The sequence below is a fragment of the Euphorbia lathyris genome, chromosome 1 (assembly GCF_963576675.1).
Source record: "Euphorbia lathyris chromosome 1, ddEupLath1.1, whole genome shotgun sequence".
In the NCBI taxonomy this organism is placed as follows: Eukaryota; Viridiplantae; Streptophyta; class Magnoliopsida; order Malpighiales; family Euphorbiaceae; genus Euphorbia; species Euphorbia lathyris.
This window is the reverse complement of record NC_088910.1, coordinates 132,698,744-132,717,255: the sequence shown is the minus strand read 5'-3', so window position 1 is coordinate 132,717,255 and position 18,512 is coordinate 132,698,744. Positions and strand designations below refer to the sequence as shown.

The 18,512-nt window shown below is 46.8% G+C and overlaps 50 non-coding genes across 50 annotated transcripts; all 50 read left to right on the top strand.

Moving 5' to 3' along the window:
• The first annotated feature begins 217 nt into the window (after positions 1-217).
• LOC136213900 (5S ribosomal RNA) lies at positions 218-336 on the top strand. Its single transcript, XR_010681000.1, has one exon. It is a non-coding gene; the product is annotated as a 5S ribosomal RNA (ribosomal RNA).
• Positions 337-595: 259 nt separating this feature from the next.
• Positions 596-714, top strand: LOC136214372 (5S ribosomal RNA). Its single transcript, XR_010681461.1, has one exon. It is a non-coding gene; the product is annotated as a 5S ribosomal RNA (ribosomal RNA).
• A 259-nt stretch (positions 715-973) lies between these two features.
• LOC136213803 (5S ribosomal RNA) lies at positions 974-1,092 on the top strand. Its single transcript, XR_010680906.1, has one exon. It is a non-coding gene; the product is annotated as a 5S ribosomal RNA (ribosomal RNA).
• Positions 1,093-1,351: 259 nt separating this feature from the next.
• Positions 1,352-1,470, top strand: LOC136211411 (5S ribosomal RNA). The gene has a single exon (XR_010678613.1). It is a non-coding gene; the product is annotated as a 5S ribosomal RNA (ribosomal RNA).
• Positions 1,471-1,728: 258 nt separating this feature from the next.
• LOC136212316 (5S ribosomal RNA) lies at positions 1,729-1,847 on the top strand. The gene has a single exon (XR_010679481.1). It is a non-coding gene; the product is annotated as a 5S ribosomal RNA (ribosomal RNA).
• A 259-nt stretch (positions 1,848-2,106) lies between these two features.
• Positions 2,107-2,225, top strand: LOC136213225 (5S ribosomal RNA). The gene has a single exon (XR_010680349.1). It is a non-coding gene; the product is annotated as a 5S ribosomal RNA (ribosomal RNA).
• A 336-nt stretch (positions 2,226-2,561) lies between these two features.
• On the top strand, positions 2,562-2,680 carry LOC136213224 (5S ribosomal RNA). The gene has a single exon (XR_010680348.1). It is a non-coding gene; the product is annotated as a 5S ribosomal RNA (ribosomal RNA).
• A 258-nt stretch (positions 2,681-2,938) lies between these two features.
• Positions 2,939-3,057, top strand: LOC136212370 (5S ribosomal RNA). The gene has a single exon (XR_010679531.1). It is a non-coding gene; the product is annotated as a 5S ribosomal RNA (ribosomal RNA).
• Positions 3,058-3,317: 260 nt separating this feature from the next.
• On the top strand, positions 3,318-3,436 carry LOC136213899 (5S ribosomal RNA). The gene has a single exon (XR_010680999.1). It is a non-coding gene; the product is annotated as a 5S ribosomal RNA (ribosomal RNA).
• A 258-nt stretch (positions 3,437-3,694) lies between these two features.
• LOC136213954 (5S ribosomal RNA) lies at positions 3,695-3,813 on the top strand. The gene has a single exon (XR_010681054.1). It is a non-coding gene; the product is annotated as a 5S ribosomal RNA (ribosomal RNA).
• Positions 3,814-4,073: 260 nt separating this feature from the next.
• Positions 4,074-4,192, top strand: LOC136214370 (5S ribosomal RNA). The gene has a single exon (XR_010681459.1). It is a non-coding gene; the product is annotated as a 5S ribosomal RNA (ribosomal RNA).
• Positions 4,193-4,447: 255 nt separating this feature from the next.
• Positions 4,448-4,566, top strand: LOC136213483 (5S ribosomal RNA). Its single transcript, XR_010680591.1, has one exon. It is a non-coding gene; the product is annotated as a 5S ribosomal RNA (ribosomal RNA).
• Positions 4,567-4,824: 258 nt separating this feature from the next.
• On the top strand, positions 4,825-4,943 carry LOC136211409 (5S ribosomal RNA). The gene has a single exon (XR_010678611.1). It is a non-coding gene; the product is annotated as a 5S ribosomal RNA (ribosomal RNA).
• A 259-nt stretch (positions 4,944-5,202) lies between these two features.
• Positions 5,203-5,321, top strand: LOC136213223 (5S ribosomal RNA). Its single transcript, XR_010680347.1, has one exon. It is a non-coding gene; the product is annotated as a 5S ribosomal RNA (ribosomal RNA).
• A 258-nt stretch (positions 5,322-5,579) lies between these two features.
• LOC136211408 (5S ribosomal RNA) lies at positions 5,580-5,698 on the top strand. The gene has a single exon (XR_010678610.1). It is a non-coding gene; the product is annotated as a 5S ribosomal RNA (ribosomal RNA).
• A 259-nt stretch (positions 5,699-5,957) lies between these two features.
• LOC136211747 (5S ribosomal RNA) lies at positions 5,958-6,076 on the top strand. Its single transcript, XR_010678938.1, has one exon. It is a non-coding gene; the product is annotated as a 5S ribosomal RNA (ribosomal RNA).
• A 259-nt stretch (positions 6,077-6,335) lies between these two features.
• On the top strand, positions 6,336-6,454 carry LOC136213802 (5S ribosomal RNA). Its single transcript, XR_010680905.1, has one exon. It is a non-coding gene; the product is annotated as a 5S ribosomal RNA (ribosomal RNA).
• A 259-nt stretch (positions 6,455-6,713) lies between these two features.
• On the top strand, positions 6,714-6,832 carry LOC136211407 (5S ribosomal RNA). Its single transcript, XR_010678609.1, has one exon. It is a non-coding gene; the product is annotated as a 5S ribosomal RNA (ribosomal RNA).
• Positions 6,833-7,090: 258 nt separating this feature from the next.
• Positions 7,091-7,209, top strand: LOC136212314 (5S ribosomal RNA). Its single transcript, XR_010679479.1, has one exon. It is a non-coding gene; the product is annotated as a 5S ribosomal RNA (ribosomal RNA).
• Positions 7,210-7,468: 259 nt separating this feature from the next.
• On the top strand, positions 7,469-7,587 carry LOC136213222 (5S ribosomal RNA). Its single transcript, XR_010680346.1, has one exon. It is a non-coding gene; the product is annotated as a 5S ribosomal RNA (ribosomal RNA).
• A 336-nt stretch (positions 7,588-7,923) lies between these two features.
• Positions 7,924-8,042, top strand: LOC136213221 (5S ribosomal RNA). The gene has a single exon (XR_010680345.1). It is a non-coding gene; the product is annotated as a 5S ribosomal RNA (ribosomal RNA).
• A 258-nt stretch (positions 8,043-8,300) lies between these two features.
• Positions 8,301-8,419, top strand: LOC136212369 (5S ribosomal RNA). The gene has a single exon (XR_010679530.1). It is a non-coding gene; the product is annotated as a 5S ribosomal RNA (ribosomal RNA).
• Positions 8,420-8,679: 260 nt separating this feature from the next.
• On the top strand, positions 8,680-8,798 carry LOC136213898 (5S ribosomal RNA). Its single transcript, XR_010680998.1, has one exon. It is a non-coding gene; the product is annotated as a 5S ribosomal RNA (ribosomal RNA).
• A 258-nt stretch (positions 8,799-9,056) lies between these two features.
• On the top strand, positions 9,057-9,175 carry LOC136213953 (5S ribosomal RNA). Its single transcript, XR_010681053.1, has one exon. It is a non-coding gene; the product is annotated as a 5S ribosomal RNA (ribosomal RNA).
• Positions 9,176-9,435: 260 nt separating this feature from the next.
• On the top strand, positions 9,436-9,554 carry LOC136214369 (5S ribosomal RNA). Its single transcript, XR_010681458.1, has one exon. It is a non-coding gene; the product is annotated as a 5S ribosomal RNA (ribosomal RNA).
• Positions 9,555-9,809: 255 nt separating this feature from the next.
• On the top strand, positions 9,810-9,928 carry LOC136213482 (5S ribosomal RNA). Its single transcript, XR_010680590.1, has one exon. It is a non-coding gene; the product is annotated as a 5S ribosomal RNA (ribosomal RNA).
• A 258-nt stretch (positions 9,929-10,186) lies between these two features.
• On the top strand, positions 10,187-10,305 carry LOC136211404 (5S ribosomal RNA). The gene has a single exon (XR_010678608.1). It is a non-coding gene; the product is annotated as a 5S ribosomal RNA (ribosomal RNA).
• A 259-nt stretch (positions 10,306-10,564) lies between these two features.
• LOC136213220 (5S ribosomal RNA) lies at positions 10,565-10,683 on the top strand. Its single transcript, XR_010680344.1, has one exon. It is a non-coding gene; the product is annotated as a 5S ribosomal RNA (ribosomal RNA).
• Positions 10,684-10,941: 258 nt separating this feature from the next.
• LOC136211403 (5S ribosomal RNA) lies at positions 10,942-11,060 on the top strand. The gene has a single exon (XR_010678607.1). It is a non-coding gene; the product is annotated as a 5S ribosomal RNA (ribosomal RNA).
• Positions 11,061-11,319: 259 nt separating this feature from the next.
• On the top strand, positions 11,320-11,438 carry LOC136211746 (5S ribosomal RNA). Its single transcript, XR_010678937.1, has one exon. It is a non-coding gene; the product is annotated as a 5S ribosomal RNA (ribosomal RNA).
• A 259-nt stretch (positions 11,439-11,697) lies between these two features.
• On the top strand, positions 11,698-11,816 carry LOC136213380 (5S ribosomal RNA). Its single transcript, XR_010680495.1, has one exon. It is a non-coding gene; the product is annotated as a 5S ribosomal RNA (ribosomal RNA).
• Positions 11,817-11,998: 182 nt separating this feature from the next.
• On the top strand, positions 11,999-12,117 carry LOC136212861 (5S ribosomal RNA). The gene has a single exon (XR_010680002.1). It is a non-coding gene; the product is annotated as a 5S ribosomal RNA (ribosomal RNA).
• A 183-nt stretch (positions 12,118-12,300) lies between these two features.
• Positions 12,301-12,419, top strand: LOC136212859 (5S ribosomal RNA). Its single transcript, XR_010680000.1, has one exon. It is a non-coding gene; the product is annotated as a 5S ribosomal RNA (ribosomal RNA).
• A 183-nt stretch (positions 12,420-12,602) lies between these two features.
• LOC136212503 (5S ribosomal RNA) lies at positions 12,603-12,721 on the top strand. Its single transcript, XR_010679655.1, has one exon. It is a non-coding gene; the product is annotated as a 5S ribosomal RNA (ribosomal RNA).
• A 261-nt stretch (positions 12,722-12,982) lies between these two features.
• Positions 12,983-13,101, top strand: LOC136213379 (5S ribosomal RNA). Its single transcript, XR_010680494.1, has one exon. It is a non-coding gene; the product is annotated as a 5S ribosomal RNA (ribosomal RNA).
• A 182-nt stretch (positions 13,102-13,283) lies between these two features.
• LOC136212858 (5S ribosomal RNA) lies at positions 13,284-13,402 on the top strand. Its single transcript, XR_010679999.1, has one exon. It is a non-coding gene; the product is annotated as a 5S ribosomal RNA (ribosomal RNA).
• A 183-nt stretch (positions 13,403-13,585) lies between these two features.
• Positions 13,586-13,704, top strand: LOC136212857 (5S ribosomal RNA). The gene has a single exon (XR_010679998.1). It is a non-coding gene; the product is annotated as a 5S ribosomal RNA (ribosomal RNA).
• Positions 13,705-13,887: 183 nt separating this feature from the next.
• LOC136212502 (5S ribosomal RNA) lies at positions 13,888-14,006 on the top strand. The gene has a single exon (XR_010679654.1). It is a non-coding gene; the product is annotated as a 5S ribosomal RNA (ribosomal RNA).
• Positions 14,007-14,267: 261 nt separating this feature from the next.
• LOC136212440 (5S ribosomal RNA) lies at positions 14,268-14,386 on the top strand. The gene has a single exon (XR_010679597.1). It is a non-coding gene; the product is annotated as a 5S ribosomal RNA (ribosomal RNA).
• A 182-nt stretch (positions 14,387-14,568) lies between these two features.
• Positions 14,569-14,688, top strand: LOC136215111 (5S ribosomal RNA). Its single transcript, XR_010682162.1, has one exon. It is a non-coding gene; the product is annotated as a 5S ribosomal RNA (ribosomal RNA).
• A 182-nt stretch (positions 14,689-14,870) lies between these two features.
• LOC136212144 (5S ribosomal RNA) lies at positions 14,871-14,989 on the top strand. Its single transcript, XR_010679317.1, has one exon. It is a non-coding gene; the product is annotated as a 5S ribosomal RNA (ribosomal RNA).
• A 258-nt stretch (positions 14,990-15,247) lies between these two features.
• Positions 15,248-15,366, top strand: LOC136214829 (5S ribosomal RNA). Its single transcript, XR_010681897.1, has one exon. It is a non-coding gene; the product is annotated as a 5S ribosomal RNA (ribosomal RNA).
• Positions 15,367-15,624: 258 nt separating this feature from the next.
• Positions 15,625-15,743, top strand: LOC136213219 (5S ribosomal RNA). The gene has a single exon (XR_010680343.1). It is a non-coding gene; the product is annotated as a 5S ribosomal RNA (ribosomal RNA).
• A 258-nt stretch (positions 15,744-16,001) lies between these two features.
• Positions 16,002-16,120, top strand: LOC136211402 (5S ribosomal RNA). The gene has a single exon (XR_010678606.1). It is a non-coding gene; the product is annotated as a 5S ribosomal RNA (ribosomal RNA).
• A 337-nt stretch (positions 16,121-16,457) lies between these two features.
• On the top strand, positions 16,458-16,576 carry LOC136215040 (5S ribosomal RNA). The gene has a single exon (XR_010682095.1). It is a non-coding gene; the product is annotated as a 5S ribosomal RNA (ribosomal RNA).
• Positions 16,577-16,834: 258 nt separating this feature from the next.
• On the top strand, positions 16,835-16,953 carry LOC136214101 (5S ribosomal RNA). The gene has a single exon (XR_010681198.1). It is a non-coding gene; the product is annotated as a 5S ribosomal RNA (ribosomal RNA).
• Positions 16,954-17,212: 259 nt separating this feature from the next.
• Positions 17,213-17,331, top strand: LOC136211401 (5S ribosomal RNA). Its single transcript, XR_010678605.1, has one exon. It is a non-coding gene; the product is annotated as a 5S ribosomal RNA (ribosomal RNA).
• A 258-nt stretch (positions 17,332-17,589) lies between these two features.
• Positions 17,590-17,708, top strand: LOC136212073 (5S ribosomal RNA). Its single transcript, XR_010679249.1, has one exon. It is a non-coding gene; the product is annotated as a 5S ribosomal RNA (ribosomal RNA).
• A 260-nt stretch (positions 17,709-17,968) lies between these two features.
• On the top strand, positions 17,969-18,087 carry LOC136211400 (5S ribosomal RNA). The gene has a single exon (XR_010678604.1). It is a non-coding gene; the product is annotated as a 5S ribosomal RNA (ribosomal RNA).
• Positions 18,088-18,345: 258 nt separating this feature from the next.
• LOC136213732 (5S ribosomal RNA) lies at positions 18,346-18,464 on the top strand. Its single transcript, XR_010680837.1, has one exon. It is a non-coding gene; the product is annotated as a 5S ribosomal RNA (ribosomal RNA).
• The last annotated feature ends 48 nt before the right edge of the window (positions 18,465-18,512 follow it).

Genomic DNA, 18,512 nt, shown 5'->3' with positions numbered 1-18,512 from the left:
TTCACCATGGCGTGCACGTTTTCGAGGCGGGCCCAAACTTTTTTGCAACGTGCATTTTTTAATTATTTAATTTTTTTTTTCACCATGGCGTGCACGTTTTCGAGGCGGGGGGTCAGTGTTTGGGGTCCGGGGGCTTGTGTATGCACGTGAAGGATGAGCATACGGGAGAAAGGGGCGCCCAGTATGGAATATATGCTTAGTTTTTGCATGGGATGACGGGTGCGATCATACCAGCACTAATCCACCGGATCCCATCAGAACTCCGAAGTGAAACGTGCTTGGGCGAGAGTAGTACTTAGATGGGTGACCTCTTGGGAAGTCCTCGTGTTGCACCCCCAAACTTTTTTGCAACGTGCATTTTTTAATTATTTAATTTTTTTTCACCATGGCGTGCACGTTTTCGAGGCGGGCCCAAACTTTTTTGCAACGTGCATTTTTTAATTATTTAATTTTTTTTTTCACCATGGCGTGCACGTTTTCGAGGAGGGGGTCAGTGTTTGGGGTCCGGGGGCTTGTGCATGCACGTGAAGGATGAGCATACGGGAGAAAGGGGCGCCCAGTATGGAATATATGCTTAGTTTTTGCATGGGATGACGGGTGCGATCATACCAGCACTAATGCACCGGATCCCATCAGAACTCCGAAGCTAAACGTGCTTGGGCGAGAGTAGTACTAAGATGGGTGACCTCTTGGGAAGTCCTCATGTTGCACCCCCAAACTTTTTTGCAACGTGCATTTTTTAATTATTTAATTTTTTTTTCACCATGGCGTGCACGTTTTCGAGGCGGGCCCAAACTTTTTTGCAACGTGCATTTTTTAATTATTTAATTTTTTTTTCACCATGGCGTGCACGTTTTCGAGGCGGGGGTCAGTGTTTGGGGTCCGGGGGCTTGTGCATGCACGTGAAGGATGAGCATACGGGAGAAAGGGGCGCCCAGTATGGAATATATGCTTAGTTTTTGCATGGGATGACGGGTGCGATCATACCAGCACTAATGCACCGGATCCCATCAGAACTCCGAAGTTAAACGTCCTTGGGCGAGAGTAGTACTAAGATGGGTGACCTCTTGGGAAGTCCTCGTGTTGCACCCCCAAACTTTTTTGCAACGTGCATTTTTTAATTATTTAATTTTTTTTTCACCATGGCGTGCACGTTTTCGAGGCGGGCCCAAACTTTTTTGCAACGTGCATTTTTTAATTATTTAATTTTTTTTTCACCATGGCGTGCACGTTTTCGAGGAGGGGGTCAGTGTTTGGGGTCCGGGGGCTTGTGCATGCACGTGAAGGATGAGCATATTGGAGAAAGGGGCGCCCAGTATGGAATATATGCTTAGTTTTTGCATGGGATGACGGGTGCGATCATACCAGCACTAATGCACCGGATCCCATCAGAACTCCGAAGTTAAACGTGCTTGGGCGAGAGTAGTACTAAGATGGGTGACCTCTTGGGAAGTCCTCGTGTTGCACCCCCAAACTTTTTTGCAACGTGCATTTTTTAATTATTTAATTTTTTTTTCACCATGGCGTGCACGTTTTCGAGGCGGGCCCAAACTTTTTTGCAACGTGCATTTTTTAATTATTTAATTTTTTTTCACCATGGCGTGCACGTTTTCGAGGCGGGGGTCAGTGTTTGGGGTCCGGGGGCTTGTGCATGCACGTGAAGGATGAGCATACGGGAGAAAGGGGCGCCCAGTATGGAATATATGCTTAGTTTTTGCATGGGATGACGGGTGCGATCATACCAGCACTAATGCACCGGATCCCATCAGAACTCCGAAGTAAAACGTGCTTGGGCGAGAGTAGTACTAAGATGGGTGACCTCTTGGGAAGTCCTCGTGTTGCACCCCCAAACTTTTTTGCAACGTGCATTTTTTAATTATTTAATTTTTTTTTCACCATGGCGTGCACGTTTTCGAGGCGGGCCCAAACTTTTTTGCAACGTGCATTTTTTAATTATTTAATTTTTTTTTCACCATGGCGTGCACGTTTTCGAGGCGGGGGTCAGTGTTTGGGGTCCGGAGGCTTGTGCATGCACGTGAAGGATGAGCATACGGGAGAAAGGGGCGCCCAGTATGGAATATATGCTTAGTTTTTGCATGGGATGACGGGTGCGATCATACCAGCACTAATGCACCGGATCCCATCAGAACTCCGAAGGTAAACGTGCTTGGGCGAGAGTAGTACTAAGATGGGTGACCTCTTGGGAAGTCCTCGTGTTGCACCCCCAAACTTTTTTGCAACGTGCATTTTTTAATTATTTAATTTTTTTTTTCACCATGGCGTGCACGTTTTCGAGGCGGGCCCAAACTTTTTTGCAACGTGCATTTTTTAATTATTTAATTTTTTTTTCACCATGGCGTGCACGTTTTCGAGGCGGGCCCAAACTTTTTTGCAACGTGCATTTTTTAATTATTTAATTTTTTTTCACCATGGCGTGCACGTTTTCGAGGCGGGGGTCAGTGTTTGGGGTCCGGGGGCTTGTGCATGCACGTGAAGGATGAGCATACGGGAGAAAGGGGCGCCCAGTATGGAATATATGCTTAGTTTTTGCATGGGATGACGGGTGCGATCATACCAGCACTAATGCACCGGATCCCATCAGAACTCCGAAGGTAAACGTGCTTGGGCGAGAGTAGTACTAAGATGGGTGACCTCTTGGGAAGTCCTCGTGTTGCACCCCCAAACTTTTTTGCAACGTGCATTTTTTAATTATTTAATTTTTTTTTCACCATGGCTTGCACGTTTTCGAGGCGGGCCCAAACTTTTTTGCAACGTGCATTTTTTAATTATTTAATTTTTTTTCACCATGGCGTGCACGTTTTCGAGGCGGGGGTCAGTGTTTGGGGTCCGGGGGCTTGTGCATGCACGTGAAGGATGAGCATACGGGAGAAAGGGGCGCCCAGTATGGAATATATGCTTAGTTTTTGCATGGGATGACGGGTGCGATCATACCAGCACTAATGCACCGGATCCCATCAGAACTCCGAAGTGAAACGTGCTTGGGCGAGAGTAGTACTTAGATGGGTGACCTCTTGGGAAGTCCTCGTGTTGCACCCCCAAACTTTTTTGCAACGTGCATTTTTTAATTATTTAATTTTTTTTTCACCATGGCGTGCACGTTTTCGAGGCGGGCCCAAACTTTTTTGCAACGTGCATTTTTTAATTATTTAATTTTTTTTTTCACCATGGCGTGCACGTTTTCGAGGCGGGGGTCAGTGTTTGGGGTCCGGGGGCTTGTGTATCCACGTGAAGGATGAGCATACGGGAGAAAGGGGCGCCCAGTATGGAATATATGCTTAGTTTTTGCATGGGATGACGGGTGCGATCATACCAGCACTAATCCACCGGATCCCATCAGAACTCCGAAGTGAAACGTGCTTGGGCGAGAGTAGTACTTAGATGGGTGACCTCTTGGGAAGTCCTCGTGTTGCACCCCCAAACTTTTTTGCAACGTGCATTTTTTAATTATTTAATTTTTTTTCACCATGGCGTGCACGTTTTCGAGGCGGGCCCAAACTTTTTTGCAACGTGCATTTTTTAATTATTTAATTTTTTTTTCACCATGGCGTGCACGTTTTCGAGGAGGGGGTCAGTGTTTGGGGTCCGGGGGCTTGTGCATGCACGTGAAGGATGAGCATACGGGAGAAAGGGGCGCCCAGTATGGAATATATGCTTAGTTTTTGCATGGGATGACGGGTGCGATCATACCAGCACTAATGCACCGGATCCCATCAGAACTCCGAAGTTAAACGTGCTTGGGCGAGAGTAGTACTAAGATGGGTGACCTCTTGGGAAGTCCTCATGTTGCACCCCCAAACTTTTTTGCAACGTGCATTTTTTAATTATTTAATTTTTTTTTCACCATGGCGTGCACGTTTTCGAGGCGGGCCCAAACTGTTTTGCAACGTGCATTTTTTAATTATTTAATTTTTTTTTTCACCATGGCGTGCACGTTTTCGAGGCGGGGGTCAGTGTTTGGGGTCCGGGGGCTTGTGCATGCACGTGAAGGATGAGCATACGGGAGAAAGGGGCGCCCAGTATGGAATATATGCTTAGTTTTTGCATGGGATGACGGGTGCGATCATACCAGCACTAATGCACCGGATCCCATCAGAACTCCGAAGTTAAACGTCCTTGGGCGAGAGTAGTACTAAGATGGGTGACCTCTTGGGAAGTCCTCGTGTTGCACCCACAAACTTTTTTGCAACGTGCATTTTTTAATTATTTAATTTTTTTTTCACCATGGCGTGCACGTTTTCGAGGCGGGCCCAAACTTTTTTGCAACGTGCATTTTTTAATTTAATTTTTTTTCACCATGGCGTGCACGTTTTCGAGGCGGGGGTCAGTGTTTGGGGTCCGGGGGCTTGTGCATGCACGTGAAGGATGAGCATACGGGAGAAAGGGGCGCCCAGTATGGAATATATGCTTAGTTTTTGCATGGGATGACGGGTGCGATCATACCAGCACTAATGCACCGGATCCCATCAGAACTCCGAAGTTAAACGTGCTTGGGCGAGAGTAGTACTAAGATGGGTGACCTCTTGGAAAGTCCTCGTGTTGCACCCCCAAACTTTTTTGCAACGTGCATTTTTAATTATTTAATTTTTTTTTCACCATGGCGTGCACGTTTTCGAGGCGGGCCCAAACTTTTTTGCAACGTGCATTTTTTAATTATTTAATTTTTTTTTCACCATGGCGTGCACGTTTTCGAGGCGGGGGTCAGTGTTTGGGGTCCGGAGGCTTGTGCATGCACGTGAAGGATGAGCATACGGGAGAAAGGGGCGCCCAGTATGGAATATATGCTTAGTTTTTGCATGGGATGACGGGTGCGATCATACCAGCACTAATGCACCGGATCCCATCAGAACTCCGAAGTTAAACGTGCTTGGGCGAGAGTAGTACTAAGATGGGTGACCTCTTGGGAAGTCCTCGTGTTGCACCCCCAAACTTTTTTGCAACGTGCATTTTTTAATTATTTAATTTATTTTTCACCATGGCGTGCACGTTTTCGAGGCGGGTCCAAACTTTTTTGCAACGTGCATTTTTTAATTATTTAATTTTTTTTTCACCATGGCGTGCACGTTTTCGAGGCGGGGGTCAGTGTTTGGGGTCCGGGGGCTTGTGCATGCACGTGAAGGATGAGCATACGGGAGAAAGGGGCGCCCAGTATGGAATATATGCTTAGTTTTTGCATGGGATGACGGGTGCGATCATACCAGCACTAATGCACCGGATCCCATCAGAACTCCGAAGGTAAACGTGCTTGGGCGAGAGTAGTACTAAGATGGGTGACCTCTTGGGAAGTCCTCGTGTTGCACCCCCAAACTTTTTTGCAACGTGCATTTTTTAATTATTTAATTTTTTTTTCACCATGGCGTGCACGTTTTCGAGGCGGGCCCAAACTTTTTTGCAACGTGCATTTTTTAATTATTTAATTTTTTTTCACCATGGCGTGCACGTTTTCGAGGCGGGGGTCAGTGTTTGGGGTCCGGGGGCTTGTGCATGCACGTGAAGGATGAGCATACGGGAGAAAGGGGCGCCCAGTATGGAATATATGCTTAGTTTTTGCATGGGATGACGGGTGCGATCATACCAGCACTAATGCACCGGATCCCATCAGAACTCCGAAGTTAAACGTGCTTGGGCGAGAGTAGTACTAAGATGGGTGACCTCTTGGGAAGTCCTCGTGTTGCACCCCCAAACTTTTTTGCAACGTGCATTTTTTAATTATTTAATTTTTTTTTCACCATGGCGTGCACGTTTTCGAGGCGGGCCCAAACTTTTTTGCAACGTGCATTTTTTAATTATTTAATTTTTTTTTCACCATGGCGTGCACGTTTTCGAGGCGGGGGTCAGTGTTTGGGGTCCGGAGGCTTGTGCATGCACGTGAAGGATGAGCATACGGGAGAAATGGGCGCCCAGTATGGAATATATGCTTAGTTTTTGCATAGGATGACGGGTGCGATCATACCAGCACTAATGCACCGGATCCCATCAGAACTCCGAAGCTAAACGTGCTTGGGCGAGAGTAGTACTAAGATGGGTGACCTCTTGGGAAGTCCTCGTGTTGCACCCCCAAACTTTTTTGCAACGTGCATTTTTTAATTATTTAATTTTTTTTTCACCATGGCGTGCACGTTTTCGAGGCGGGCCCAAACTTTTTTGCAACGTGCATTTTTTAATTATTTAATTTTTTTTTCACCATGGCGTGCACGTTTTCGAGGCGGGGGTCAGTGTTTGGGGTCCGGGGGCTTGTGCATGCACGTTAAGAATGAGCATACGGGAGAAAGGGGCGCCCAGTATGGAATATATGCTTAGTTTTTGCATGGGATGACGGGTGCGATCATACCAGCACTAATGCACCGGATCCCATCAGAACTCCGAAGTTAAACGTCCTTGGGCGAGAGTAGTACTAAGATGGGTGACCTCTTGGGAAGTCCTCGTGTTGCACCCCCAAACTTTTTTGCAACGTGCATTTTTTAATTATTTAATTTTTTTTTCACCATGGCGTGCACGTTTTCGAGGCGGGCCCAAACTTTTTTGCAACGTGCATTTTTTAATTATTTAATTTTTTTTTCACCATGGCGTGCACGTTTTCGAGGAGGGGGTCAGTGTTTGGGGTCCGGGGGCTTGTGCATGCACGTGAAGGATGAGCATATTGGAGAAAGGGGCGCCCAGTATGGAATATATGCTTAGTTTTTGCATGGGATGACGGGTGCGATCATACCAGCACTAATGCACCGGATCCCATCAGAACTCCGAAGTTAAACGTGCTTGGGCGAGAGTAGTACTAAGATGGGTGACCTCTTGGGAAGTCCTCGTGTTGCACCCCCAAACTTTTTTGCAACGTGCATTTTTTAATTATTTAATTTTTTTTTCACCATGGCGTGCACGTTTTCGAGGCGGGCCCAAACTTTTTTGCAACGTGCATTTTTTAATTATTTAATTTTTTTTCACCATGGCGTGCACGTTTTCGAGGCGGGGGTCAGTGTTTGGGGTCCGGGGGCTTGTGCATGCACGTGAAGGATGAGCATACGGGAGAAAGGGGCGCCCAGTATGGAATATATGCTTAGTTTTTGCATGGGATGACGGGTGCGATCATACCAGCACTAATGCACCGGATCCCATCAGAACTCCGAAGTAAAACGTGCTTGGGCGAGAGTAGTACTAAGATGGGTGACCTCTTGGGAAGTCCTCGTGTTGCACCCCCAAACTTTTTTGCAACGTGCATTTTTTAATTATTTAATTTTTTTTTCACCATGGCGTGCACGTTTTCGAGGCGGGCCCAAACTTTTTTGCAACGTGCATTTTTTAATTATTTAATTTTTTTTTCACCATGGCGTGCACGTTTTCGAGGCGGGGGTCAGTGTTTGGGGTCCGGAGGCTTGTGCATGCACGTGAAGGATGAGCATACGGGAGAAAGGGGCGCCCAGTATGGAATATATGCTTAGTTTTTGCATGGGATGACGGGTGCGATCATACCAGCACTAATGCACCGGATCCCATCAGAACTCCGAAGGTAAACGTGCTTGGGCGAGAGTAGTACTAAGATGGGTGACCTCTTGGGAAGTCCTCGTGTTGCACCCCCAAACTTTTTTGCAACGTGCATTTTTTAATTATTTAATTTTTTTTTTCACCATGGCGTGCACGTTTTCGAGGCGGGCCCAAACTTTTTTGCAACGTGCATTTTTTAATTATTTAATTTTTTTTTCACCATGGCGTGCACGTTTTCGAGGCGGGCCCAAACTTTTTTGCAACGTGCATTTTTTAATTATTTAATTTTTTTTCACCATGGCGTGCACGTTTTCGAGGCGGGGGTCAGTGTTTGGGGTCCGGGGGCTTGTGCATGCACGTGAAGGATGAGCATACGGGAGAAAGGGGCGCCCAGTATGGAATATATGCTTAGTTTTTGCATGGGATGACGGGTGCGATCATACCAGCACTAATGCACCGGATCCCATCAGAACTCCGAAGGTAAACGTGCTTGGGCGAGAGTAGTACTAAGATGGGTGACCTCTTGGGAAGTCCTCGTGTTGCACCCCCAAACTTTTTTGCAACGTGCATTTTTTAATTATTTAATTTTTTTTTCACCATGGCTTGCACGTTTTCGAGGCGGGCCCAAACTTTTTTGCAACGTGCATTTTTTAATTATTTAATTTTTTTTCACCATGGCGTGCACGTTTTCGAGGCGGGGGTCAGTGTTTGGGGTCCGGGGGCTTGTGCATGCACGTGAAGGATGAGCATACGGGAGAAAGGGGCGCCCAGTATGGAATATATGCTTAGTTTTTGCATGGGATGACGGGTGCGATCATACCAGCACTAATGCACCGGATCCCATCAGAACTCCGAAGTGAAACGTGCTTGGGCGAGAGTAGTACTTAGATGGGTGACCTCTTGGGAAGTCCTCGTGTTGCACCCCCAAACTTTTTTGCAACGTGCATTTTTTAATTATTTAATTTTTTTTTCACCATGGCGTGCACGTTTTCGAGGCGGGCCCAAACTTTTTTGCAACGTGCATTTTTTAATTATTTAATTTTTTTTTTCACCATGGCGTGCACGTTTTCGAGGCGGGGGTCAGTGTTTGGGGTCCGGGGGCTTGTGTATCCACGTGAAGGATGAGCATACGGGAGAAAGGGGCGCCCAGTATGGAATATATGCTTAGTTTTTGCATGGGATGACGGGTGCGATCATACCAGCACTAATCCACCGGATCCCATCAGAACTCCGAAGTGAAACGTGCTTGGGCGAGAGTAGTACTTAGATGGGTGACCTCTTGGGAAGTCCTCGTGTTGCACCCCCAAACTTTTTTGCAACGTGCATTTTTTAATTATTTAATTTTTTTTCACCATGGCGTGCACGTTTTCGAGGCGGGCCCAAACTTTTTTGCAACGTGCATTTTTTAATTATTTAATTTTTTTTTCACCATGGCGTGCACGTTTTCGAGGAGGGGGTCAGTGTTTGGGGTCCGGGGGCTTGTGCATGCACGTGAAGGATGAGCATACGGGAGAAAGGGGCGCCCAGTATGGAATATATGCTTAGTTTTTGCATGGGATGACGGGTGCGATCATACCAGCACTAATGCACCGGATCCCATCAGAACTCCGAAGTTAAACGTGCTTGGGCGAGAGTAGTACTAAGATGGGTGACCTCTTGGGAAGTCCTCATGTTGCACCCCCAAACTTTTTTGCAACGTGCATTTTTTAATTATTTAATTTTTTTTTCACCATGGCGTGCACGTTTTCGAGGCGGGCCCAAACTGTTTTGCAACGTGCATTTTTTAATTATTTAATTTTTTTTTTCACCATGGCGTGCACGTTTTCGAGGCGGGGGTCAGTGTTTGGGGTCCGGGGGCTTGTGCATGCACGTGAAGGATGAGCATACGGGAGAAAGGGGCGCCCAGTATGGAATATATGCTTAGTTTTTGCATGGGATGACGGGTGCGATCATACCAGCACTAATGCACCGGATCCCATCAGAACTCCGAAGTTAAACGTCCTTGGGCGAGAGTAGTACTAAGATGGGTGACCTCTTGGGAAGTCCTCGTGTTGCACCCACAAACTTTTTTGCAACGTGCATTTTTTAATTATTTAATTTTTTTTTCACCATGGCGTGCACGTTTTCGAGGCGGGCCCAAACTTTTTTGCAACGTGCATTTTTTAATTTAATTTTTTTTCACCATGGCGTGCACGTTTTCGAGGCGGGGGTCAGTGTTTGGGGTCCGGGGGCTTGTGCATGCACGTGAAGGATGAGCATACGGGAGAAAGGGGCGCCCAGTATGGAATATATGCTTAGTTTTTGCATGGGATGACGGGTGCGATCATACCAGCACTAATGCACCGGATCCCATCAGAACTCCGAAGTTAAACGTGCTTGGGCGAGAGTAGTACTAAGATGGGTGACCTCTTGGAAAGTCCTCGTGTTGCACCCCCAAACTTTTTTGCAACGTGCATTTTTAATTATTTAATTTTTTTTTCACCATGGCGTGCACGTTTTCGAGGCGGGCCCAAACTTTTTTGCAACGTGCATTTTTTAATTATTTAATTTTTTTTTCACCATGGCGTGCACGTTTTCGAGGCGGGGGTCAGTGTTTGGGGTCCGGAGGCTTGTGCATGCACGTGAAGGATGAGCATACGGGAGAAAGGGGCGCCCAGTATGGAATATATGCTTAGTTTTTGCATGGGATGACGGGTGCGATCATACCAGCACTAATGCACCGGATCCCATCAGAACTCCGAAGTTAAACGTGCTTGGGCGAGAGTAGTACTAAGATGGGTGACCTCTTGGGAAGTCCTCGTGTTGCACCCCCAAACTTTTTTGCAACGTGCATTTTTTAATTATTTAATTTATTTTTCACCATGGCGTGCACGTTTTCGAGGCGGGTCCAAACTTTTTTGCAACGTGCATTTTTTAATTATTTAATTTTTTTTTCACCATGGCGTGCACGTTTTCGAGGCGGGGGTCAGTGTTTGGGGTCCGGGGGCTTGTGCATGCACGTGAAGGATGAGCATACGGGAGAAAGGGGCGCCCAGTATGGAATATATGCTTAGTTTTTGCATGGGATGACGGGTGCGATCATACCAGCACTAATGCACCGGATCCCATCAGAACTCCGAAGGTAAACGTGCTTGGGCGAGAGTAGTACTAAGATGGGTGACCTCTTGGGAAGTCCTCGTGTTGCACCCCCAAACTTTTTTGCAACGTGCATTTTTTAATTATTTAATTTTTTTTTCACCATGGCGTGCACGTTTTCGAGGCGGGCCCAAACTTTTTTGCAACGTGCATTTTTTAATTATTTAATTTTTTTTCACCATGGCGTGCACGTTTTCGAGGCGGGGGTCAGTGTTTGGGGTCCGGGGGCTTGTGCATGCACGTGAAGGATGAGCATACGGGAGAAAGGGGCGCCCAGTATGGAATATATGCTTAGTTTTTGCATGGGATGACGGGTGCGATCATACCAGCACTAATGCACCGGATCCCATCAGAACTCCGAAGTTAAACGTGCTTGGGCGAGAGTAGTACTAAGATGGGTGACCTCTTGGGAAGTCCTCGTGTTGCACCCCCAAACTTTTTTGCAACGTGCATTTTTTAATTATTTAATTTTTTTTTCACCATGGCGTGCACGTTTTCGAGGCGGGCCCAAACTTTTTTGCAACGTGCATTTTTTAATTATTTAATTTTTTTTTCACCATGGCGTGCACGTTTTCGAGGCGGGGGTCAGTGTTTGGGGTCCGGAGGCTTGTGCATGCACGTGAAGGATGAGCATACGGGAGAAATGGGCGCCCAGTATGGAATATATGCTTAGTTTTTGCATAGGATGACGGGTGCGATCATACCAGCACTAATGCACCGGATCCCATCAGAACTCCGAAGCTAAACGTGCTTGGGCGAGAGTAGTACTAAGATGGGTGACCTCTTGGGAAGTCCTCGTGTTGCACCCCCAAACTTTTTTGCAACGTGCATTTTTTAATTATTTAATTTTTTTTTCACCATGGCGTGCACGTTTTCGAGGCGGGCCCAAACTTTTTTGCAACGTGCATTTTTTAATTATTTAATTTTTTTTTCACCATGGCGTGCACGTTTTCGAGGCGGGGGTCAGTGTTTGGGGTCCGGGGGCTTGTGCATGCACGTTAAGAATGAGCATACGGGAGAAAGGGGCGCCCAGTATGGAATATATGCTTAGTTTTTGCATGGGATGACGGGTGCGATCATACCAGCACTAATGCACCGGATCCCATCAGAACTCCGAAGTTAAACATGCTTGGGCGAGAGTAGTACTAAGATGGGTGACCTCTTGGGAAGTCCTCGTGTTGCACCCCCAAACTTTTTTGCAACGTGCATTTTTTAATTATTTAATTTTTTTTTCACCATGGCGTGCACGTTTTCGAGGCGGGGGTCAGTGTTTGGGGTCCGGGGGCTTGTGCATGCACGTGAAGGATGAGCATACGGGAGAAAGGGGCGCCCAGTATGGAATATATGCTTAGTTTTTGCATGGGATGACGGGTGCGATCATACCAGCACTAATGCACCGGATCCCATCAGAACTCCGAAGTTAAACGTGCTTGGGCGAGAGTAGTACTAAGATGGTTGACCTCTTGGGAAGTCCTCGTGTTGCACCCCCAAAATTTTTTGCAACGTGCATTTTTTAATTATTTAATTTTTTTTTTCACCATGGCGTGCACGTTTTCGAGGCGGGGGTCAGTGTTTGGGGTCCGGGGGCTTGTGCATGCACGTGAAGGATGAGCATACGGGAGAAAGGGGCGCCCAGTATGGAATATATGCTTAGTTTTTGCATGGGATGACGGGTGCGATCATACCAGCACTAATGCACCGGATCCCATCAGAACTCCGAAGTTAAACGTGCTTGGGCGAGAGTAGTACTAAGATGGTTGACCTCTTGGGAAGTCCTCGTGTTGCACCCCCAAACTTTTTTGCAACGTGCATTTTTTAATTATTTAATTTTTTTTTTCACCATGGCGTGCACGTTTTCGAGGCGGGGGTCAGTGTTTGGGGTCCGGGGGCTTGTGTATGCACGTGAAGGATGAGCATATGGGAGAAAGGGGCGCCCAGTATGGAATATATGCTTAGTTTTTGCATGGGATGACGGGTGCGATCATATCAGCACTAATGCACCGGATCCCATCAGAACTCCGAAGTTAAACGTGCTTGGGCGAGAGTAGTACTAAGATGGGTGACCTCTTGGGAAGTCCTCGTGTTGCACCCCCAAACTTTTTTGCAACGTGCATTTTTTAATTATTTAATTTTTTTTTCACCATGGCGTGCACGTTTTTCGAGGCGGGCCCAAACTTTTTTGCAACGTGCATTTTTTAATTATTTAATTTTTTTTTTCACCATGGCGTGCACGTTTTCGAGGCGGGGGTCAGTGTTTGGGGTCCGGGGGCTTGTGCATGCACGTGAAGGATGAGCATACGGGAGAAAGGGGCGCCCAGTATGGAATATATGCTTAGTTTTTGCATGGGATGACGGGTGCGATCATACCAGCACTAATGCACCGGATCCCATCAGAACTCCGAAGTTAAACATGCTTGGGCGAGAGTAGTACTAAGATGGGTGACCTCTTGGGAAGTCCTCGTGTTGCACCCCCAAACTTTTTTGCAACGTGCATTTTTTAATTATTTAATTTTTTTTTCACCATGGCGTGCACGTTTTCGAGGCGGGGGTCAGTGTTTGGGGTCCGGGGGCTTGTGCATGCACGTGAAGGATGAGCATACGGGAGAAAGGGGCGCCCAGTATGGAATATATGCTTAGTTTTTGCATGGGATGACGGGTGCGATCATACCAGCACTAATGCACCGGATCCCATCAGAACTCCGAAGTTAAACGTGCTTGGGCGAGAGTAGTACTAAGATGGTTGACCTCTTGGGAAGTCCTCGTGTTGCACCCCCAAACTTTTTTGCAACGTGCATTTTTTAATTATTTAATTTTTTTTTTCACCATGGCGTGCACGTTTTCGAGGCGGGGGTCAGTGTTTGGGGTCCGGGGGCTTGTGTATGCACGTGAAGGATGAGCATACGGGAGAAAGGGGCGCCCAGTATGGAATATATGCTTAGTTTTTGCATGGGATGACGGGTGCGATCATACCAGCACTAATGCACCGGATCCCATCAGAACTCCGAAGTTAAACGTGCTTGGGCGAGAGTAGTACTAAGATGGTTGACCTCTTGGGAAGTCCTCGTGTTGCACCCCCAAACTTTTTTGCAACGTGCATTTTTTAATTATTTAATTTTTTTTTTCACCATGGCGTGCACGTTTTCGAGGCGGGGGTCAGTGTTTGGGGTCCGGGGGCTTGTGTATGCACGTGAAGGATGAGCATATGGGAGAAAGGGGCGCCCAGTATGGAATATATGCTTAGTTTTTGCATGGGATGACGGGTGCGATCATATCAGCACTAATGCACCGGATCCCATCAGAACTCCGAAGTTAAACGTGCTTGGGCGAGAGTAGTACTAAGATGGGTGACCTCTTGGGAAGTCCTCGTGTTGCACCCCCAAACTTTTTTGCAACGTGCATTTTTTAATTATTTAATTTTTTTTTCACCATGGCGTGCACGTTTTTCGAGGCGGGCCCAAACTTTTTTGCAACGTGCATTTTTTAATTATTTAATTTTTTTTTTCACCATGGCGTGCACGTTTTCGAGGCGGGGGTCAGTGTTTGGGGTCCGGGGGCTTGTGCATGCACGTGAAGGATGAGCATACGGGAGAAAGGGGCGCCCAGTATGGAATATATGCTTAGTTTTTGCATGGGATGACGGGTGCGATCATACCAGCACTAATGCACCGGATCCCATCAGAACTCCGAAGTTAAACGTGTTTGGGCGAGAGTAGTACTAAGATGGGTGACCTCTTGGGAAGTCCTCGTGTTGCACCCCCAAACTTTTTTGCAACGTGCATTTTTTAATTATTTAATTTTTTTTTCACCATGGCGTGCACGTTTTCGAGGCGGGGGTCAGTGTTTGGGGTCCGGGGGCTTGTGCATCCACGTGAAGGATGAGCATACGGGAGAAAGGGGCGCCCAGTATGGAATATATGCTTAGTTTTTCCATGGGATGACGGGTGCGATCATACCAGCACTAATGCACCGGATCCCATCAGAACTCTGAAGTTAAACGTGCTTGGGCGAGAGTAGTACTAAGATGGGTGACCTCTTGGGGAAGTCCTCGTGTTGCACCCCCAAACTTTTTTGCAACGTGCATTTTTTAATTATTTAATTTTTTTTTCACCATGGCGTGCACGTTTTCGAGGCGGGGGTCAGTGTTTGGGGTCCGGGGGCTTGTGCATGCACGTGAAGGATGAGCATACGGGAGAAAGGGGCGCCCAGTATGGAATATATGCTTAGTTTTTGCATGGGATGACGGGTGCGATCATACCAGCACTAATGCACCGGATCCCATCAGAACTCCGAAGTTAAACGTGCTTGGGCGAGAGTAGTACTAAGATGGGTGACCTCTTGTGAAGTCCTCGTGTTGCACCCCTAAACTTTTTTGCAACGTGCATTTTTTAATTATTTAATTTTTTTTCACCATGGCGTGCACGTTTTCGAGGCGGGCCCAAACTTTTTTGCAACGTGCATTTTTTAATTTTTTAATTTTTTTTTCACCATGGCGTGCACGTTTTCGAGGCGGGGGTCAGTGTTTGGGGTCCGGGGGCTTGTGCATGCACGTGAAGGATGAGCATACGGGAGAAAGGGGCGCCCAGTATGGAATATATGCTTAGTTTTTGCATGGGATGACGGGTGCGATCATACCAGCACTAATGCACCGGATCCCATCAGAACTCCGAAGGTAAACGTGCTTGGGCGAGAGTAGTTCTAAGATGGGTGACCTCTTGGGAAGTCCTCGTGTTGCACCCCCAAACTTTTTTGCAACGTGCATTTTTTAATTATTTAATTTTTTTTTCACCATGGCGTGCACGTTTTCGAGGCGGGCCCAAACTTTTTTGCAACGTGCATTTTTTAATTATTTAATTTTTTTTCACCATGGCGTGCACGTTTTCGAGGCGGGGGTCAGTGTTTGGGGTCCGGGGGCTTGTGCATGCACGTGAAGGATGAGCATACGGGACAAAGGGGCGCCCAGTATGGAATATATGCTTAGTTTTTGCATGGGATGACGGGTGCGATCATACCAGCACTAATGCACCGGATCCCATCAGAACTCCGAAGGTAAACGTGCTTGGGCGAGAGTAGTACTAAGATGGGTGACCTCTTGGGAAGTCCTCGTGTTGCACCCCCAAACTTTTTTGCAACGTGCATTTTTTAATTATTTAATTTTTTTTTCACCATGGCGTGCACGTTTTCGAGGCGGGCCCAAACTTTTTTGCAACGTGCATTTTTTAATTATTTAATTTTTTTTCACCATGGCGTGCACCTTTTTGAGGCGGGGGTCAGTGTTTGGGGTCCGGGGGCTTGTGCATGCACGTGAAGGATGAGCATACGGGAGAAAGGGGCGCCCAGTATGGAATATATGCTTAGTTTTTGCATGGGATGACGGGTGCGATCATACCAGCACTAATGCACCGGATCCCATCAGAACTCCGAAGTTAAACGTGCTTGGGCGAGAGTAGTACTAAGATGGGTGACCTCTTGGGAAGTCCTCGTGTTGCACCCCCTAACTTTTTTGCAACGTGCATTTTTTAATTATTTAATTTTTTTTTCACCATGGCGTACACGTTTTCGAGGCGGGCCCAAACTTTTTTGCAACGTGCATTTTTTAATTATTTAATTTTTTTTTCACCATGGCGTGCACGTTTTCGAGGCGGGCCCAAACTTTTTTGCAACGTGCATTTTTTAATTATTTAATTTTTTTTTTCACCATGGCGTGCACGTTTTCGAGGCGGGGGTCAGTGTTTGGGGTCCGGGGGCTTGTGCATGCACGTGAAGGATGAGCATACGGGAGAAAGGGGCGCCCAGTATGGAATATATGCTTAGTTTTTGCATGGGATGACGGGTGCGATCATACCAGCACTAATGCACCGGATCCCATCAGAACTCCGAAGGTAAACGTGCTTGGGCGAGAGTAGTACTAAGATGGGTGACCTCTTGGGAAGTCCTCATGTTGCACCCCCAAACTTTTTTGCAACGTGCATTTTTTAATTATTTAATTTTTTTTTCACCATGGCGTGCACGTTTTCGAGGCGGGCCCAAACTTTTTTGCAACGTGCATTTTTTAATTATTTAATTTTTTTTCACCATGGCGTGCACGTTTTCGAGGCGGGGGTCAGTGTTTGGGGTCCGGGGGCTTGTGCATGCACGTGAAGGATGAGCATACGGGAGAAAGGGGCGCCCAGTATGGAATATATGCTTAGTTTTTGCATGGGATGACGGGTGCGATCATACCAGCACTAATGCATCGGATCCCATCAGAACTCCGAAGTGAAACGTGCTTGGGCGAGAGTAGTACTAAGATGGGTGACCTCTTGGGAAGTCCTCGTGTTGCACCCCCAAACTTTTTTGCAACGTGCATTTTTTAATTATTTAATTTTTTTTCACCATGGCGTGCACGTTTTCGAGGCGGGCCCAAACTTTTTTGCAACGTGCATTTTTTAATTATTTAATTTTTTTTTTCACCATGGCGTGCACGTTTTCGAGGCGGGGGTCAGTGTTTGGGGTCTGGGGGCTTGTGCATGCACGTGAAGGATGAGCATACGGGAGAAAGGGGCGCCCAGTATGGAATATATGCTTAGTTTTTGCATGGGATGACGGGTGCGATCATACCAGCACTAATGCACCGGATCCCATCAGAACTCCGAAGTTAAACGTGCTTGGGCGAGAGTAGTACTAAGATGGGTGACCTCTTGGGAAGTCCTCGTGTTGCACCCCCAAACTTTTTTGCAACGTGCATTTTTTAATTATTTAATTTTTTTTTCACCATGGCGTGCACGTTTTCGAGGCGGGCCCAAACTTTTTTGCAACGTGCATTTTTTAATTATTTAATTTTTTTTCACCATGGCGTGCACGTTTTCGAGGCGGGGGTCAGTGTTTGGGGTCCGGGGGCTTGTGCATGCACGTGAAGGATGAGCATACGGGAGAAAGGGGCGCCCAGTATGGAATATATGCTTAGTTTTTGCATGGGATGACGGGTGCGATCATACCAGCACTAATGCACCGGATCCCATCAGAACTCCGAAGTGAAACGTGCTTGGGCGAGAGTAGTACTAAGATGGGTGACCTCTTGGGAAGTCCTCGTGTTGCACCCCCAAACTTTTTTGCAACGTGCATTTTTTAATTATTTAATTTTTTTTTCACCATGGCGTGCACGTTTTCGAGGCGGGCCCAAGCTTTTTTGCAACGTGCATTTTTTAATTATTTAATTTTTTTTTTCACCATGGCGTGCACGTTTTCGAGGCGGGGGTCAGTGTTTGGGGTCCGGGGGCTTGTGCATGCACGTGAAGGATGAGCATACGGGAGAAAGGGGCGCCCAGTATGGAATATATGCTTAGTTTTTGCATGGGATGACGGGTGCGATCATACCAGCACTAATGCACCGGATCCCATCAGAACTCCGAAGTTAAACGTGCTTGGGCGAGAGTAGTACTAAGATGGGTGACCTCTTGGGAAGTCCTCGTGTTGCACCCCCAAACTTTTTTGCAACGTGCATTTTTTAATTATTTAATTTTTTTTTCACCATGGCGTGCACGTTTTCGAGGCGGGCCCAAACTTTTTTGCAACGTGCATTTTTTAATTATTTAATTTTTTTTCACCATGGCGTGCACGTTTTCGAGGCGGGGGTCAGTGTTTGGGGTCCGGGGGCTTGTGCATGCACGTGAAGGATGAGCATACGGGAGAAAGGGGCGCCCAGTATGGAATATATGCTTAGTTTTTGCATGGGATGACGGGTGCGATCATACCAGCACTAATGCACCGGATCCCATCAGAACTCCGAAGTGAAACGTGCTTGGGCGAGAGTAGTACTAAGATGGGTGACCTCTTAGGAAGTCCTCGTGTTGCACCCCCAAACTTTTTTGCAACGTGCATTTTTTAATTATTTAATTTTTTTTTCA